The sequence below is a fragment of the Carcharhinus amblyrhynchos genome, chromosome 3 (assembly GCF_965287045.1).
Source record: "Carcharhinus amblyrhynchos chromosome 3, sCarAmb.v2.hapA, whole genome shotgun sequence".
NCBI classification, from domain to species: domain Eukaryota; kingdom Metazoa; phylum Chordata; class Chondrichthyes; order Carcharhiniformes; family Carcharhinidae; genus Carcharhinus; species Carcharhinus amblyrhynchos.
The window spans coordinates 111,250,133-111,268,680 of NC_137326.1; the positions used below are offsets into that span (position 1 = coordinate 111,250,133).

At 44.7% G+C, this 18,548-nt stretch overlaps 1 protein-coding gene across 2 annotated transcripts in view; it reads left to right on the forward strand.

The window, feature by feature from the left end:
* The window catches only part of mcf2l2 (MCF.2 cell line derived transforming sequence-like 2), a 313,022-nt gene that overhangs the window by 6,146 nt on the left and 288,328 nt on the right, over positions 1-18,548 (forward strand). The gene's annotated exons all lie outside the window — the stretch shown is intronic.

Consider the following 18,548-nt stretch of genomic DNA (forward strand, 5'->3'; position numbering starts at 1 on the left):
CCATTACAGCAGGAATGGAGAGGAGATCTAAATCACACAAGACTAGGAACAGGAGTAGACCATACATTCCACCAAGCCTGCTCTGCCATCCAATACAATCTTGGCTGATCTTGGCTTCAACTCCTTCATTCCCGTGTACATCCCAGCCTTAAATATATTCAACAATGAAACATTTATAATCCCCTGGGGTAGAGAATTAAATAATTTTCCTTCATCTCAATCCTAAATGATCAGCCCTTACCCTAAGACTATGCCCCTGTGTTTTAGATATCATCTAACCCCTTCAGAATGTTGTATATTTCTATCAGATCACCTCTTGTTCTTCAGAACTGCAGAGAATATAGAGCCTAGTTATTCAACCTCAATGTAGTACAACCCCTTCATCCCAGGAACCAGCTTAGTGAACGTTTGCTGTACCAGCTCCAACACAAGGATATCCTCTCTTAATTATGGAAATGAAAATTGTACACAAAACTGCAGATGCAGTCTCACCAAAATCCTGTATAAATCTAGCAAGATTTCTTTAATCTTGTACTCTAATCCACTTGCAATAAAGGGCAACATGCCATTTGCCTTCCTATTTGTTTGCTCTACCTATATGCTGACTTCCTGCATTCCTCATATGAGCACACCTTTTGCAAGTTTCTCTGAATGTAAATGTTTACAAGTTTCACACCTATTAAAAAATATTCTGCTTTCCTAATCTTCCAAGTGGATAACTTTACATTTCCCCACATTATACTCCATCTGCCTTCTTATTGCCCATCTGTCCATATCTCTTTGCAGCCTCACTTGTGTCCTCCCAGCAGTTTAGTTTTGCACCTAGCTTTGTGTTATCAGCTTAGATACTTTACTCTCTGTGTCTTCATCTAAGTCAGTAATCTAGATTGTGAAGCTGAAGCCCCAGTACTGATCCTTGTGCTACTCCACTCATCACAACCTGCCAATTTGAAAATCCTTGCTTATGCCCATTCTTTGACTCCTGTTTATTAGTCAAGCCTCTGTCTGTGCTAATACATCACCCCCAGTTCCATGGGCCCTTCTCCTGCCTAGTAATCTTTTGTGTGATATCTTATTGAATGTATTTTAGAAATCCAGATATACTACTGGTTCCTTCATTTACCTTACTAGTTACAGGCTCAAAAAAGTTAATTCATTTCTCAAACAGGATTTAGTAAAACCATATTGACTTGTTCTAATCATTCTATACTTTTTTAAATGCATTCTTAAGGCTTCTTTAATAATGCATTCCAGTATTTTCCCAATGGCTGATAATTAGGCTAACTGGCCTGTAATTCATTGATTTCTTATTTCCTCCTTTCTTGAAATGTTTAGTTTATTTATTAGTGTCACAAGTAGGCTTACATCAATTTTGCAAAAAAGTTACATTCGCCAACTTCTCACTCCCAACAGACCTCTGCCTGAATGCCAAGCGATGGAAAGGACCTCTTCACAATGGGGGTGCTGGGAGAGACACGGATATAAGGGGGGAGGGATGTTATGATGCCACAAGGGGGTCATCAATAGATCTATCTGTGACTTTGTGGAATAGGCTCTGTCTTATTGAATGAGCGGGTGTTTGTCCAATGGTGAACAGTCAGCTGGGGTTTTACTTCACTAGAATCAGTATTGTAGGCCCTGAGATGAAGACTACCTGACTGTAAGCTGCGAGAGCAGCCTTTTCCTTTGGTTGTTTGGTGTCTCGCATAGAGATCTGGAGGCTTCTATGGTTGAACATTAAGAGATTTTCCATTCTTGCTCTCCAACAGAAACTTCCGTCAAAAGCCAAAACCTTTTGTTAGTCCATTAAATTTTTCATCCCATGTACTATGATTCCCGAGGGGGAGGTATGCTGGAAAATTTAGGCCTAAGTGTTTATTAACAACTCATAACTTTATACATCTCCAAGGTATGACCCTGCATGGGTAACGTCTCCAAGCTGGCTTCTGCCAGACTACTACTATTCTCAATTTGTATATATTTTCTGATGAATGAATTTAATGATGATGGTGGTGTCGAAACTTGTGCCTGATTTGGATTAAAGTGAGGGAGAGTTGCGCAGCGTCAGCCTCACTCTCTCTTCCCAATTCCCATCTTGATCCAGTGGCAAGACAAGAGTTGAGGCTGGTGATGGGACTAGGCGCAGCGGATGACTAGGACGTCTTCTGTGTCTTGTTCTGCTCTTTGCGTTCCATGACGCTTGCAGAAACCACCTTCTTGATCGTTGGACCTTCCACTGGTCTTGTCCGCTCATTCCGCTGGAGTCTGTCTTCACATGCTGGGATAGACATCTCCCTATCTCACCAAGGGTTGAAACCCGTCGGCTACCCTCACCTGGTTTAGCCAGTTTGTTGAAGCTGTTGCCTGGGGTGTGGCTGCTGTCACATGTAAACAGCTACAGGGAGCCACAGGTGAGAGCTGAGTGCTAGGTGGGGACAAAGGTAGACAAACTGCCCTGAAAAGGACGCGACATGTTCTAATATGGAACGTGGAATTTAACAATATACTACTTAAGGGAACCACTTGTTTCAAGGAGATGTTGAACATCCTTTTTGTAAAGCATTCCATCACTCTCCTTTTTGCAAGAGAAATGTTCTCTAGAATTACATGGAGGCAGCTTTGAAGGTTACGTGTGATTTATAAAGAATTAGCTGGTCCAAGACGGCCAAAAACATATCTGAGACCAATCAGAGATCTGGCTGGTTTAAATTGTTACCAACTATTTAAATTTTTTAAAGGAAATCCATAGTTTGACAGCACTGTAACCCAGTTAAAATGTCTTTTTTGATTTCACAAAGAACTGTTTTCTATTGGGTGAATGATTAATAACACATCAAAGTAGATTATCTGATGGGACACTGACTTTATAACAGTTACTCCAAAGGGTGTTCCCTTTACATTGTATTTTGGAGTATTTTGTGGCAACTGGTGAGAATTAAGATCTGAAAAATCTTCTTTCTGTAAAGATGATGATCAAACATTTACTGGCAATGGGTCAGAAGTCGGTCAAATGTATAAAATACCAGAATGTTAGAGTTTGTTGATTCTGACAGTTCTTAAAAATTGAAAAGTAATTTTGGAAGATTAGGACCTTGGGAGCCTTTCACAATATTTGTGTGTGGATAATTTAAAATAACACATTAACATCTGTTTACTAGTACATTTTTGAATCATGCTGTGCAATTAGGATGCTCAAGCAAACAGAGCAAAACAAAGAAAATAATATGCACTTGTAACTTGTACAAATAACCATTAATGCTGCAACATTCAGCTCCACAGTGCTGTTCGTGCTGGCACTACACAAGCCAGCAGCAGCACCTTTCACCTTTGCTAGTCATCCACTACAATGGCTGGCTGCTTAGTTCCATGAACTACTCGCTTTACACGTGACCCATGACTTCCCTCTGCTTCCATGTGTAGCTAGCACACCACCACCCTGAGCCCAGGAACAATGTGAAGCAAATGATTGGCAGCAGTCTGAATCAGCAGTTTGGCCTTTTGGAGAACATTCTAGGATTGTTTCCAAGCTCGCGGTGATCTGCTGCACCTTCCTTGCTCTCAGGTCTACCTGGTTGCTGTAAGAGGAGGGGACATCCATAATCCCTTTGTTCTGGAAGGGATTTTCCATCAATGGCAGCACGGACTCCAGTTCCCCGCACCTAAGTTCCCATCCTCACACTATTATTTCATAATTCTCCACCTTTCTATCTTCTTGCCCTTGGATCGTCACACCATCTTCTTGATCAAAATTCTGAAATAAAAACATCATTCCGTAACAACCTTATCTAACGACACTTCTAATAATCCTTAATAACTATAATTATTCACCCTTGTACATTCCTTTAGTAACTGCCTTGTGGGTACCTTTGCTTGTCGCAGTGCTTCTATGCAGTGCTACCCCAGTGGCTGCAGTATGGCTGTGGGAGATTGGTGACTTTCAGTGGGACATGCTGCAGATTGCCCAACAAAACAACCTGAAGTAGCTCTGAACTGTAATGGTCTGACTTTGAACAACACCACATTGGCACAGTCTGGGTCATTTGGATGAAAGGCAGAGCCTGACATGTACTTAATCAATCTGTGCTTGTAAAAATCTGAAGATGGTGTCCAAAGATAGATGTTATTGTGCAATTAGACAGCACTTGCTGAACAATCCTGTGGGTGTGCAAAGAATTACACTGACAACCAATTTAGTATAATCAGTCACGATGTGACTCTATTACATTTGCCAGAAGCGACATGTTTTCATATGCCGGGACCTGTCCTCTGCAAACAGAACTGGTTTGATATTCTTGTATCTGTCCTGATGAGTGCAAGATAAGAAACTTCAACAACCTGTTTCTTTTTCCGCAACGCTATCATATTCTTGCTGTTTTGAAATGCTGTTTTAGGAAATGAAAGCTTCATAATTAAAATAATTAGCTAATATGCAGAAAGGCTCCTGGACCAGAATATTAAAGGAACATTTAACAAAAACATTTTGCAGTTATATATCAACTGTATTGTAATAAAACGTCCCAAGATGGTTTCTACCCTTGTGTGAAACGCCACTTGACATAAAGGCAGATAAAAAAGTAGATTTCAAGGAACATCTTAAGAAATGAAAGAGAGGCAGAGAAGTGGAACTTCTTGAATCAGAGGTGACAGTGTTCCAGAGCTTAGGGCTTTGGCAGCTGATCACACAGCCACCAGTGGTGGAATTAATAACACTAAATGTGTTCAAGAGATAAGAATGAGAGGAGTGCGAATAGTTTGGAGGATTGTGCAGCTGGAGGAGATTACAGAGATGGGGAGGGGTTAAGGTGAACTTCCTCCTGTTATTTTGAGCTGATATGTTCAGTTAGACATTTTTGTAAACCATTAAGTTGAAGCAATAGGATAATATTGGGAGGAATTCTACCATTTTGAGATGGAGAGCCTTGATGGGCAGATCCATCAGTGTCTGTCTATTTGGCCAGAATGTTGGGATCCCGCACCAGAACCTCATTAATTCTGCACAGGCCAGAACTCCTCCTGCTTTCCTGGTGAGCCGGCAGCTGATTTGTTTACCCGCCCTCAGCTGATGGTTTATGGATCCTGGCACCATATTTAAACACTAGCCCAGTGCACTCATATCACTCTCTCCAGCCCATCTGAGTTTGGTGGTGGGCAGGAGCAGAGAATTTAGCGGGAGTCATAAAAAGGGAAACCCACTGATGTAAAATCATATTGGAATTTTTCCAATGGTGTGTTAAAGGCAGAGCGGACTTCTCGTTGCCTGGTGGCACGAATGTCATCTCATGAATGCTCATTGGAACAGCTGCCTGCCGGAATCCCATCAGCCTTTTCAATCTTGTGTCAGATCAGATTGCGTGAACTCACATTGCCATCAAAATTGATTGTCAAGGAGTGGCGTGCATAAGATGGTTCTCAGTTGGCAAGAGACTTGGGGGTGAGTGCAACGAAGCTTTCTGCCACAGTGCTGCAGGACTCCTGCTGTACTGTTCACTATTCTGCCAGGGGCAGACTGGTTCCTGCCTCCATCTCCATGTCGAACTGCCCTTCATAGACAGTACTGTGCTGCTGGACTCACGGACCCTCCTGTGTCACTGAGTTGGATCAGTACGTTGCCTGAGGTTGGAGAGTATTGGGATCTCCTTCTCCCTGGTGCCACACACCAGTGTCTATCTGGACAGAACTGTGCTGCAGGAGACAGCAGCCCCCACAACAAAGGTCTGAAGTTCGATCGGGGTGGTGTGCGAGGTGAGGTGAGGTAGTGGTGGTGCCTGGTCTGAGGAAGACAAAGGTGGGCAATGTGGAGGGGGGGCTGTGCAAAGAGGTGGTTGGGGGAAGGGTAAGGACTCACAATGGCAGGCAGAGGGGCAAGGAGGTGGCTGAGGATGACGAGCAATGGAAGACAGAGGGAAGGGAGGCTGCACGAAAAAGCTCACGTACAAGGGGATCAAAGGGATACTACATTGGTTACTGGGAAGAGATGGATGGAGACACTGAATGTGGTGGTTGGAGGTCGATGAGGGGCACGAGTCTTTGCAGGTGATGGGCTTGGGGAAGGGTGGCAGAATCAAGGAATAGATGTCTTCTTGAGGCTGTCGACCTTTCTGTTTTGGTTTGCTGACATCCTGCACAGTCTGGTGAAGATGAGATGGGTGAATCCCGCTCATTACTATGATATCCCTTTAAAATGTCCAAAGTATATTCACTAATACTACCATTTCTTCTTTAATACTTTGTATCTGATTGAGGATCCTCTTACAGCGACCATTATATCATGTTGGCTTTATGTTCATAGACTGCAAATTTGATGCTTTGTTTGAGATGAAACCATGCCCAGTTATTACATTTGTTATGAAATGGTGTGATATGGTGGACACTGGACATTAAAGCAAATCCTTTTTTCACTTCGGTTCAGCTTTGGAAAACTTCATCCCTTTGAAGTTTATCTGATTTATATTATTCCCAGCTGAAAGGCAACCAAGTGATCTGGCAACGCTAATACAGCAGGATGTATGTGAACAAACTTGTTTAACTTGCGTTGTGTAATTTACTGTTCCCTCTGGTGTCTTGGCTAATATTGGAACCCCATTAGCAGATGGTTATACTTTTACTATTAAAATGAGCTCGTGATATTTTGTAGAAGAAAAATGGAATAAACGTATTTACTAATAAATAGTACTTTGCAACAATGATTGTTAGACGTATATGGTTTAAAATTCTCAGAAAGAAGGTTTTACTTTTCAGTAAGCATTTTTCTACATTTAAAATCACTTTTTTCAGTTGTTTTACAGGATGATAAAAATATATTTTGAACTATGAAACACAATTATTTGCTGTAGCTTCCAACAGGGGGAATGCTTTTTTCTGGTTAAACCTCTAGGGAAAGGCTGTATGTGGTCAAAAAGGGGTGTTCGGGGGTATAGCTCAGTGGTAGCGGATTTGACTACAGACCATAGTGGTCCCTGGTTCAAATCTGAATGATGGCTTTAGTAATTGCTTGACATGCTCAAGGAGAAAATAATCAGTTATGATTTAACTGAGTGGCAGAACAGACTTAGGAGCTGTTACTGACTGCAATATAAATACAAACATTCAGAATCTTAGCATGTCCACAGAATCTAAAACAGTTTTATCTTCAATCTGCAAGTGAATATATATATATATTATCAGATGCACTTTCTTAAGAATTCCTCTCTACACATTGATGTCATGCAAGTGCAGGCTAACAGCAATACAAAATTTGAGTTATCTTCCATGTGACTAAGTGTTATAATGGAATATAAAAGCAGAACTTTACCCTATCTGGATGAGGGGGCCACATATAAGCAGTATCTTGATTACAATGCAATTTCTGATCGACTCTCAAATTATTTAACTAGTCTCATTTCTGTAGTCGTGGTAACTTATGAAGAATCTTCCGATTAATGATGACTTCAAGAAAATTGATGGGAAAAATACATGTATTGTGAAACCCATGTCCTATTTTCTATATATAATTGAATCATTCTACACAATGCATTTAAACCACACCCTAGGCCTCTTTGTAAGCCCTTTCATGTTCTGATGATATAAATGAATGGGTCAGGCATCACCATAATTTCCCATGAAAGTTTTCCTTGGGGCTGCTATCTTAGATTACTTTGTCTTGGCAGGTCCTTCTCGTAGAGGGGGGATGACTGTCTCTGAAATGTCTAGTGTTAAGAAATGCCAATGTGGCAAGTGAACCACTTTCAACTATTAAATTACCAGTTTCCCAGGATAGCAATAACAAAGCAATGTCCTCTCTCCATTGGTTTTACACCTTCAAAAATATTTAAGCTATCTATGTGTTAATGATGTCTACATTATGGGGTACTGCTTTCAGTATTTCCTATGCAGTGCTTTCTTACTGATTTCTTATCCAGGTGGAGGTACATGTAGACCAGTTTTCGCCTATCTGCCATACAATTTCCACCTATATATTTGTATCTTCTCCTGTGAAAACTTTTATATAACAAAAAATCCTTAATTTAGCTGAGTCAAGTTTATAGCATGATATTTTTGGTTCATTGTGCCAAGATCATGTTCATTGCTGAACGAGGTAGTTTTTCCCCCAATCTAGTTCTCGTAAAAAAATCCTATAAGCCGTCGAGCTTTCCTTTTATTAGGTTGCTGTTAATAGTCAGTTCCAAGCCTATTCCCTTATTTCACCAGAAGGTTCTGCCTTAAAATTGTTATTGTTTATTTCTCTCCTCCTGCTTTTAGCCTGTGACGTCTCTGATAAAAGAGTCCCAGGCAGTTGGCTGTATCAGAGTCTGTGCACACCAAACAAAGATAAAAAAGAACATACATCACTGTTCCCACTCACCCTCCTCTCACCTCACCTCTTTACTCCCACTTCAACACTTTACTCATCTCTCCTCTCCCACTTCTGCACTCGTTTCACATTTTTCCTCCACTTCCTCACTTTATTTACTCCTTCACTCCCACTTCTCCTGCTCTCTTCTCCCCTCTCTGCGCCCTCTTCTCCCCTCTCTGCTCCACTTTCCCTCCAGCTTCCCCAGCATTGGGAACTGGCCCACAGATTCCAATATTCTGGAGCCTGAACATAAAACAATTGTGGTATGAAAAGTTTATTGGGTCAGCAAGTCTGCAGCATTCACTTTGAATACCATGCAATGTGTATAATTAGTTCACAAGTATTGACACGTATGACCCTGGAATACAATATTTGTCACCAAAACATGGGACGGTGCAAGTCGTCTCATTTGAGTGGAATTCATAGAACACACCCAGAAGGAACAATTGTAATGTCTTTCCTGTAGCATTGAGAACAGGATCGATGGTCACAATTGGACAACTTTGACACAACTTCACAAATGCTGTCAATGCACTGACTTTATGAGGCTTCGAATCCATCAGTATCAGATGAAGGTGACATGCTGCTGGCACTGATTGTCACTGAGGGAATACTGGCAACAAAACTCACAAGCCAACTGCCAGGAGTGATATCCATCAAAATCCTGTTGGCAATTCCAACAGCGACTAGATGCCTCTGGCAAGGTGGCTCATTATTGCAGGATTTCCTTCAGGTTTCCCAGATACAGGTTTGTTAAGACAGCTCGATGATCAAACCTAACTGTTTGCTATTGAATGGTGTTGAGCGTCTTCAGTACTGCCAAAGCTACACATCCAGGGCTTAATACGGTTAAACGAATCAATAAATTCAGTGTGAACTATGCAGAGGAGTAAGCGGAGTAAACTGGTTACCTCTTTTGGAAATATTTCGTTTTACAGGCATCTCATGACAAATATTACCATTATCCACAGAGTTTTGCTTATTCTAAATTTCCATAACCACTGCATTATTAGTATTCCGTGAATGCTCTTCATTTTTTCAGTTAATGCATCATTAGGATGCATCCTCTGTGTGCTGGCTGTAAAATCATTATCCCAAAAATCAAAGAAAATGAAAGACTTGCATTTATGCAGCGCCTCAACTTCAACCACTGAGGTACTCTCTGAAGAGTGAAGAACAGGTTTATGGATTTCCCCACACATCAAAGACAGACAGAACAAATCATCTGCTGATTTCCCGTTAGATCTGAAGATTAACTTTACACAATTTTTGTGAGGTGCCGTTTAAAGACAAAATGGCAGCCCTTGATCATTGCATATGCGAAGAAGCAATGTGGAGCTCTGTGCCAGTTTGAAGAGGTGCTTGATGAAGATTGTATGTCTCAGCTCAGTGGGGTGTCTCTGCTTTGCACCTGCTTTATTGAAATGGCTGCCACAGGTTCTCTGGGGGGAATGCTCATCAGTTGATCTGCGTACAATCGGAGGCCATTATCAGTGCCTCAAGGTGTTCTGTACAAACAGGAGCAGCTGGGCTGACTCGATGAAGTCACACTTCTGGCAGCAAGCTTCATATCCTGGGAGCAAATATCAGAGACTCAAATTCGTGTGCTCTGTGCTGAAGCTTGGGGTAATTTATTTATTTTATTCATCACAAGTAGGCATACATTAACACTGCAATGAAGTTACTGTGAAAACCCACTAGTTGCCACACTCTGACATCTACTTAAGGAAGGAAGAAATTATCACGGCCAATGCACCTAATGAGTGCATATTTCAGACTGTGGGGGGAAACCTGGGGAAAACCCACATGGGGAGAGCATGCAGATTCCTCACAGACAGTGAACCAGGAATCGAACCCAGGTCCCTGTCACTGTAAGGCAGCAGTGCTAATCATTGTGACACCATGTTGCCTCGGTATAATAGAGTAAAATTGGTTCTTAAACATACGCATTTCCCAAGGTCAGGGATGTACAACTTCATTTTGTTAAGACCCACTGAGATTTGCAGTGATTTTGCATGGCAGAATTGTATCAACAATTAACAAGGTATTTCAGACAAAAACAAGTTCAGTCCAAAGAATGGGAAAAAAAAACTTTTGGTTGTTTTTTTCATTTGAACAACTCCTGTTTTTTATATATAAAAACACAATGGCTGAACGTTCAGGCTCACCATTGTTTTAACGATGTTATTGTCAATATGGGAGACCTTGGGGGGAAACTTCCTCCCTTATGTAGCACTGCTGTGTTATCACAGCAATACATTCCCAAGCATCCTGGAGTGAATTTAGAGGAAGTAGTAGACATTGTGATTGTAACAATCTGACTGCAAGCCAGTCTCGGGTCACCTGCTGAATTGTGGCACATTATTGGAGATCAGTTCCTGCCAGATTGTAGCAAAAATCAGAACTCATTCACCCACCTGCTACTCTGATTTGGTGTGGCACAAATATGACTCCAATTCTATGATAAATGCTTGGCTGTCAATTGGGGGGGGGGGATTCACAGCCCCTCTCCACTGGTGGCGGGAATCCCGATTGTCGGTGGCAGGAATCCCGATTGCCCATAGCGGGAATGCCAATTTCCTGCTGAAGTGGGCATAGGGGCTAAAATCAGGATTACTGCTGGGCCTAAGGGCTGTTGGGATTCACCTGATTTCCCCGATCAGGGTCCCACCCAGAAAGAGTGACAACCTGATAATTGTGCAAACCCACTCATTGTAATATATACTTAGCGGGTTTGATGACCCATTCACAGGTCCCTGCGATGCACCAGTCCCCCAGTGGGAATGGTACCAGGCAAGCTTTGATGTTGATCATCACCAATGTGGACATGGTGTGCTGGACCCCGAGGTCTAACCTCTCAGCAAATAGGGGCATTCCCCACTCCCCAAAACAATTACGTTATGAGTCACCCCTCTCCACTGCACCGCACATGCATGAGGGTGACCCAAACCCTCCTCAGGCTCCCTCCACCCTCAGACCTCCCACTCAGCCCACCTTCACCCTCAGACTCCCATTCTCATATCCCATCCTCAGACCCCTCACACAGTCCCTTCCCCCTCAGAGTCCCCCCAATCCACTTCAAGGGGGTAAGGCAGCTGGTTCCATTATCCACAGCTGTGTATCCAACCCCAACGTATGCACACGGCTTTGATTTGAAATCTCTGAACTTTCCTAGTAAGCTGAAACCTTTGAAACCCTCTCCATTCCATTGGGAACCTTTGATCTCTGTTAGTTTCAAAGTGCAGTGCATTGAAAGAGGCTTCCAGTGACAGTAGGATGTATTTCTACATAGGCTGTATTGAACTGTGTTTATTTACACTCCCCTTTGTGCTTGAATGCACCTCAAGTACCTCCATTGATCCTAACCGTAATGTAAACAGAGACTCTAAGCCTGATTGACAGCTGTGGTTTCTTCAAAAGGAATAATTGGTCTGCAAAAGAGGAAGTTGCATTACGTTCCCTTGGAAGAAACTGCACATTTTTACAGGAGACAGAAGAAGTGCAGAAATTGATCGCAGGACTGCCTGAAAACACCAAACCAGGAAGCCCCTCTTTTGTGAGGGTTGGGTGGTGCTCCCCTGTTCAGTGGGAGATGGGGGGGTGGGTGTCACCATTTCCTTTCTGGGGGAGAGGCAGCTTGTCTCCAAGGAGATCAGGGTGCCAATTTCTGAAGAGCAGGGCTGGCTGGCGGGTTCAGTGAGATGGCCTCATTTACATCTTTTGGATCCCACCTGACAGACGCTGCCAGCACCAGTGGGAAACACTCCTGTTTTCCCACTGGTATGGAGGCACTTAACCTGAAAATGGGAGAATTCGCACAATACCCTTTAAAATGCTATAACAAGTTATCCAGTTCAGTGATAGGTAATGACCAGTGGCCTTGCTAATGGCATCTAGAACTCAAATCATAAAATTGTAGAAAGAAAGTATAGAAAGAGGCTATTCATCCCATCATGTCAATGCTAGCCTGCTGCAACACCAAGTCAGCAATCCCACACCCACAAATGAAAGAAAATGTGCCTTTGTGTTACATGGACACTCGGGGTTAGAATGTTGGAAATAGGAGCTGGGAAGGCTCCATGGCTCCTTGAATCTGCCCCACCATTTGATGGCTGATCTTCTGCCTGAACCCTACTTTTCCATCATTGTACAAATCCTGTGATTCCCTTGCTTTTGACAGTATTAATGAGCTGATAGTGACAGACCTTTTGCCCTGAACTGTTTGAATTTAATGACCCAGGTCTTCAGGGGGGTGGCAATGTTGGCACTTTCTCTGCTAAATGATGCTCTGTATTTCTGATCAAAACTTCTGAGCCCGATTTGTGCATGAACACAGAACATACAATCTTTGGAAGAACTTTATTGTGGTGCTGTCACAACAGGGGAAGAGAAGGCAAAACTCCCTTTTACCCCTTCTTTACAGCACTAGTCAATGTTTTTGGATAGCAGAGTGGATGGACAGAATGGTAAGATGGCTAGGTGGTTAACATAGGGCTGGAAGTAGATAGCTGGGTAAACGGGTAGGGTAGGAGGCGGGTAGAGTGGTAGGTGGATAGGGTGTTAGTTGGGTAGGGTAGTAGGCGGGTAGAATGGTAGTTGGGTAGGGTGGTAGCTGGGTAGGGTGAATGTGGACAGGGTGATAGTCGGGTGAGTGAATAAGTGTGTGAGGTGGGTGAGTCAGTAGGTGGGTTGTGCGGTAGTATGGTCAAATGGGTCAATCAGATTGGTGGCTAGTCAGGTGGGTTGGAGGGTTGTCAGGTCTGGTCAAATGGGTCATCAGAAGGTAGTGGGGGGTTTGGGGTTAGCATGGTGGACCGTCCCCCAGGCCCTGGCTGTCCAGGGGAGAACAACCAACCCCTCACCAAAGAGCGGCTTCCTCTCCCCAGCACTCAAATAACGGGTCTACTCCACACACCAGACAGGGAGATGTTGTTGGGTTAGGTTGGATTTCGCGGGGTGGGGGAGGAGGGGTAATTGGGTAGTTGAGGGAGGTGTCTGGTCAATGTGAGTGACTCAATGGGTGGGATTTTATGGCCTTGTTCATCCCAAAACCATTCTTCATCCCTTGCCTGCTCCGATTCCCATGTGGGCAGGATGGTAAAATTCCTGCCCGATACTCGGGAGTTAGAGTTGGGTTTCTTCCCGGGTAACTATTCAGGTAAGTACATTGGAACTGTCCAAATTGTCTAGCTGCGAGTTGGAGACTTTTGCAGAGACTTCCAGGAAGCAGGAGAATTGTGCTTTGGAAATTCAGACTTCCCAGGGAATTCCCATGGAGGTCAATGTGTTAGGAATTCCAGGTCCCAATGAACATCTTGGGTCGCACATGCCATCTCCAATGATCCAGGGACTGGAAAGATTTCTTGTGTAGTGTAAAATCAGGGTGAGAAATGGCCATGCTAGTTTCTAACAGTTTATCCACTAGATGGCATGCTAAGCAGCATTGTGTATTCTCTATGGCATAAATCTATCTGGATCAGCAAAATATCAGTGAGCTATCAAGATGGATTCTTCATCAAGCATTGGATTGTGACTGATCACTGAAACTGTCAGTATTTGCGGATAGTGACCCTCTTTCTTTAGTTGAATTGTAAAGTGTATTTTTCAAAGCTATGCCATTATTTAAAATGTGGCACAACAACAGCCTCAAACCAATCAGCAAGAGCTACAAAATTAAGACTATGGGCCCGTTTTTACCATTGCGTCTCGTCTGTTTCCGGGTGGAAAAACTTGGTAAAGTCAGACATGAGGCGATTAGTGCGATCCGCACCTGCGTCTGTGCAAATCCCCACTTTACCAAGGCCCGAAAATGGCCACGATCGGAAATGGCGCGACGTCAATTGAAATGCATTTGCATGTATTTAAATTGACCTAATGAGCTGGACGCCCAATTTTACCTGCATTCCTCCCTTTACCATCGCATTCACCTGTCCAGATTCGGCACAAAACAGACATGCTCGGCAAAGATCTGTTTCGGGCACTCCAGCTTCTGAAGGGGTAAGTTCAGAGCTTCTAACAGCTCGCTGACTCAGATCGGTGGGGGTGGGAGACAGGGGGAGCGGGACAGAGGGAGGTGGGCCTGATCATTCTTTGGTGGGGGCAGAGGAGGAGGAGGAGGAGGAGGGTGGGCCAATGGATCTGTGTTGGTGGGGTGGGGGGTGGGGGGGGGGTGGCTGCAGGGGCAGGGGACCCACGGCCACTCTGTGGGCGATTGGTGGGAGGGAAGTGGGTAGTGGGGAGGTGGGTGAATAAGGGGGACAGTTATGTTGTGGAGATGGGCGATATCTGTGGGGGCCATTGTTCCTGCTTTTTGCTCCCTGGCTGCTTTATCTGCTTTTTTGCGGTGCTGGAATGATGTGACAGGGGAATGTTTTTCAAATTTGTTTTCACTGCGCGTGCACAGTTGAAGGCTCCGATTGGAGCAGCAGTGTTTTGGGCCCGATAAGCCCCACCCACAGTGTGATTCAGACCTGTGGTTTTCTTTTCAGGCTAAGTGCGTATGGGAGTGCCTGAGAACAAGTTTCCAAGTTTGATCTGAACTGCGCCCAGATTCAGCGCGTAGAATCGAAATGGTATAATCACCCCTTGTGGCCCTTATTTTACCATTTTGATTCCAAGTGCTGGGCGGACTTGAAACAGGGTGTGTTTCAGATGTGAATTTCAGACCCGTTCTGAGGCATCCCAGACACACTCTGCCTGAAAAAGTATCAGCAATTCCGAATCGCGTTGCAGAAGCCTGTGGGCGGGGCTTAACACGCCCAAAATCCTGAAGCTCCAATCGGCGCCTCCAACTGTGCGTGCGGAGGAGAAAAAACTGTGGCCGCCCTGCCACATCGCTCCTGGGCCAGATAATGCCTCCCCCTGACCCCCACAAACATTGCCCCACCCCCATAACATTAGTGACCCCCTTATCCCCCCCCCCCACCTCCCCCACCCCCCGGCCCCCTCTACCACCCAGAATGACCGTAGGCCCCTCCCCTCTGCCCCTCACTGATCACAGGCAGAGTGGCAGCAGACACCCCCCTGCTTTTTCCCCCGCTGATCTCTGGCAAAGTGGCAACGGATCCCCCTTCCTTCCCAATGATCATAGGCAAAGTGGCAGCGAGCCCCCCCTTTACCTGCACTGATCAGGCAAAGTGGCAGCGAGCCCCCCCTTTACCTGCACTGATCAGGCAAAGTGGCAGCGAGCCCCCCCTTTACCTGCACTGATCAGGCAAAGTGGCAGCGAGCCCCCCCTTTACCTGCACTGATCAGGCAGAGTGGCAGTGAGCCCCCCCTTTACCTGCACTGATCAGGCAGAGTGGCAGCAGACCGCACCCCCCCCCCCCCCAATTCCGCTCCACTGATTACAGGCAGAGTGGTAGCGGACTCCCCTCTCCAATCTCAAGCAGAGAGCCATCAGACTCTCTCAGCACTTAGCTCCTCACTAACTGGAGTGCCTGAATTGGACTTTTGTGGAGCATATTTGTTTCGTGCCGGGTCTGGATGGGCGAGCACGGTGGTAAAGGGGGAAGTGCTGAAAAGGTTGGGCATGCAGCTCATTAAATCAATTTAAACGCATGCAAATACATGCGCCACGATCGGGCGAGGTCCCAATTTTGGCCATTTTCGGGCCTTGATAAAGGGGGAACCAGCGCGGAGGCGGGCACGGATCGCACCACTTGCCTCATGCCTGACTTTACCACGTTTTCGTGTCCGAAAACGGGCACAACATGGTAAAATTGGGCCCTATGTACTGAATGTGAAAGAGTTTTGCAATGGTGAGGAACTTCCAGAGGTCAGCAAATTCATGCAGGATAGATGTTTTTCTTCAATTCATTCATGGGATGATTGAGTGGCTGGCTGCACCAGCATTTATTACCCATCCCTCACTGTCCTTGAGAAGGTGCTGGTGGGCTGTCTTCTTGAACCACTGTAGGTACACCTACAGTGCTGTTAGGAAAGGAGTTCCAGGATTTTGACTCAGTGACAGTGAAGGAATGGTGATGTATTTCCAAGTCAGGATGGTGAGTCACTTGGAGGGGAAGTTGCAGCTGGTGCTGTTCCCATAAATCTGCTGTCCTTCTAGATATTAGAAGTTGCGGGTTTGAAAGATGCTGCCTAAGGAGCCTTGGTGAGTTCCTGCAGTGTATCTTGTAGACGGTACACACTTCTGCCACTGTGTGTCAGTGGTGGAGGGAGTAGATGTTTGTGGAAGGGATGCCAATCAAGCAGACTGCTTTGTCCTAGATGGTATTGATCTTTTTGAGTGTTGTTGGAGCTGCACTCATTAAGGCAAGTGGAGAATATTCCATCACACTCCTGATTTGTGCCTTGTTTTAGGTAGTGGACAGGCTTTAGGGATGAATTACTCACCACAGGTTTCTAAGCCTTTGAGATGCTCTGGTAGCCACAGTATTTATATGGCTGATCCAGTTCAGTTCATGGGCAGTGGTAATCACCAGGACATTGATAGTGATGTAATGACATTGAATGTCAGGGATTGATAATTAGATTCTCCCTTCTCAGAGGACTCTGCGACCACCCACATCCCACATCAGTACATCAACAGTAGGAGATGCAATCACATTGCTGCACATTCTGTACAGACAATATTCTCAGAATTGAGAACCAAGTGATGCATACATGAAACCTGCCCACTCTGCATACACAAAGGCTGGTCTGTGCTTGAGAATCCGAATGGCAGAATATTCTATAATCACAATGTTGATAATGTGAGAGAAACAATTCTATAGGTGGACATTACCTGATTCCGGTAGGGGACAAAGTTCGCTTTCCAGAAATGCCTGCAACCATTGAAGCAATTGGAGATAAGATGAGAATCCAGGACATTTGTAAATGGTGCAAATGAACATATTTTCTCAAAAGTGTACACGATGGTTTGTATATCCGTGCAACCTTGGTGCCTTTAAAATGTCTTTATCTTTCTTTTCCTATGGCTATGTATAGGTGCAGCTCTGACATTGATGACTGAGTCTGAGGCATCCTGCTGATTATACCCTACTGACTGTAATGACATTAGCAGATGCTCTATGGTGGCCTGAGGCTTAGTGGGTCCTAGCCTGTTTAAGGGATTTCTGTGCAGATGCTAGTGCTTGACCTGCTGGAGGTAATGGGGCCGTTTGTGAAGGGGAAGTAGAAGGCAGGGAACACTTTGAGTGTCCTGGGATGAAGCCGCTTGGGTGCCACGCTAGCGCTGGTTATGAAAACCAGCTTACCATCTCATAAAGAGCAAAGGTCAGGAATTATTGTAGGTATTCTTGACCTACAGACAGATAGAAGGATTGAGTGTCATCTGAGTGGGTACATGAGCAGTTTAGGAGCAACATATCTATAGCAGCTCCTGGTCCAGGATCATAATGTACTCCTCCTCCCTATCTGTGCAATGACACCTCCCTGACTCCTTAAGGAGATGGGCACCTGGAAGAAAGTTGAGATTGCTCATCCCCCTGTCACTTAACCACTTTGGCAATGCATTGATGGCTTGAGTAATGGAGTGCAGTTCCCAACACATATCCAGCAACAAGTATGTGTTCTGTTGGACTTGACTCTCCAAGGTGGTTGCCACCTTTCCATGGAGGTGGCCATGTGCTTGCATTCCAGAACCACGACAACAGACAGAACATGGACAGATTCCTGCAGCTTTAAGTCTAGTTTGCATATGGCCTTTGACATTTCTGCCTGATGTTCCCCTGCCTGTCTCTGGATCTCTGACATGTCTGTTATGACTGAGTCTAGAGGCTCGTCATATGCATGAGGGACCTGATCTTCAGCACTCCTCTGAGTGACAGAGGCATTCAATGTAAGAGCAGGGAGGTTCTGATGGAGCTGTTTAAAATGCTGGTTAGGCCACAGCTAGGGCACGGTGTGCAGTTCTGGTCACCACACTATAGGCAGCAGGTGACTGCACTAGAGAAGGTACAGAAGAGATTCACCAGGATGTTGCCTGGGCGTGACTGTTTCAGCTAACAGGAGAGACTGGATGGGCTGGGGTTGTTTCCCTTGGAGCAGTAGAGGCTGAGCGGGGACCTGATTGAGATGTATAATGAAATGAAGAAAAACTTTTTCACCCACTAGATTCTAGTGGGAATCTAGAATTCACTGCCTGAAAGGGTGATAGAGGCAGGAACCCTCACAACAGTTACAAAGCATTTAGACGAGCATTTGAAAGGCTATAGCATACAATGCTGCAGGCCAAGTGCTGGAAAATGGGATT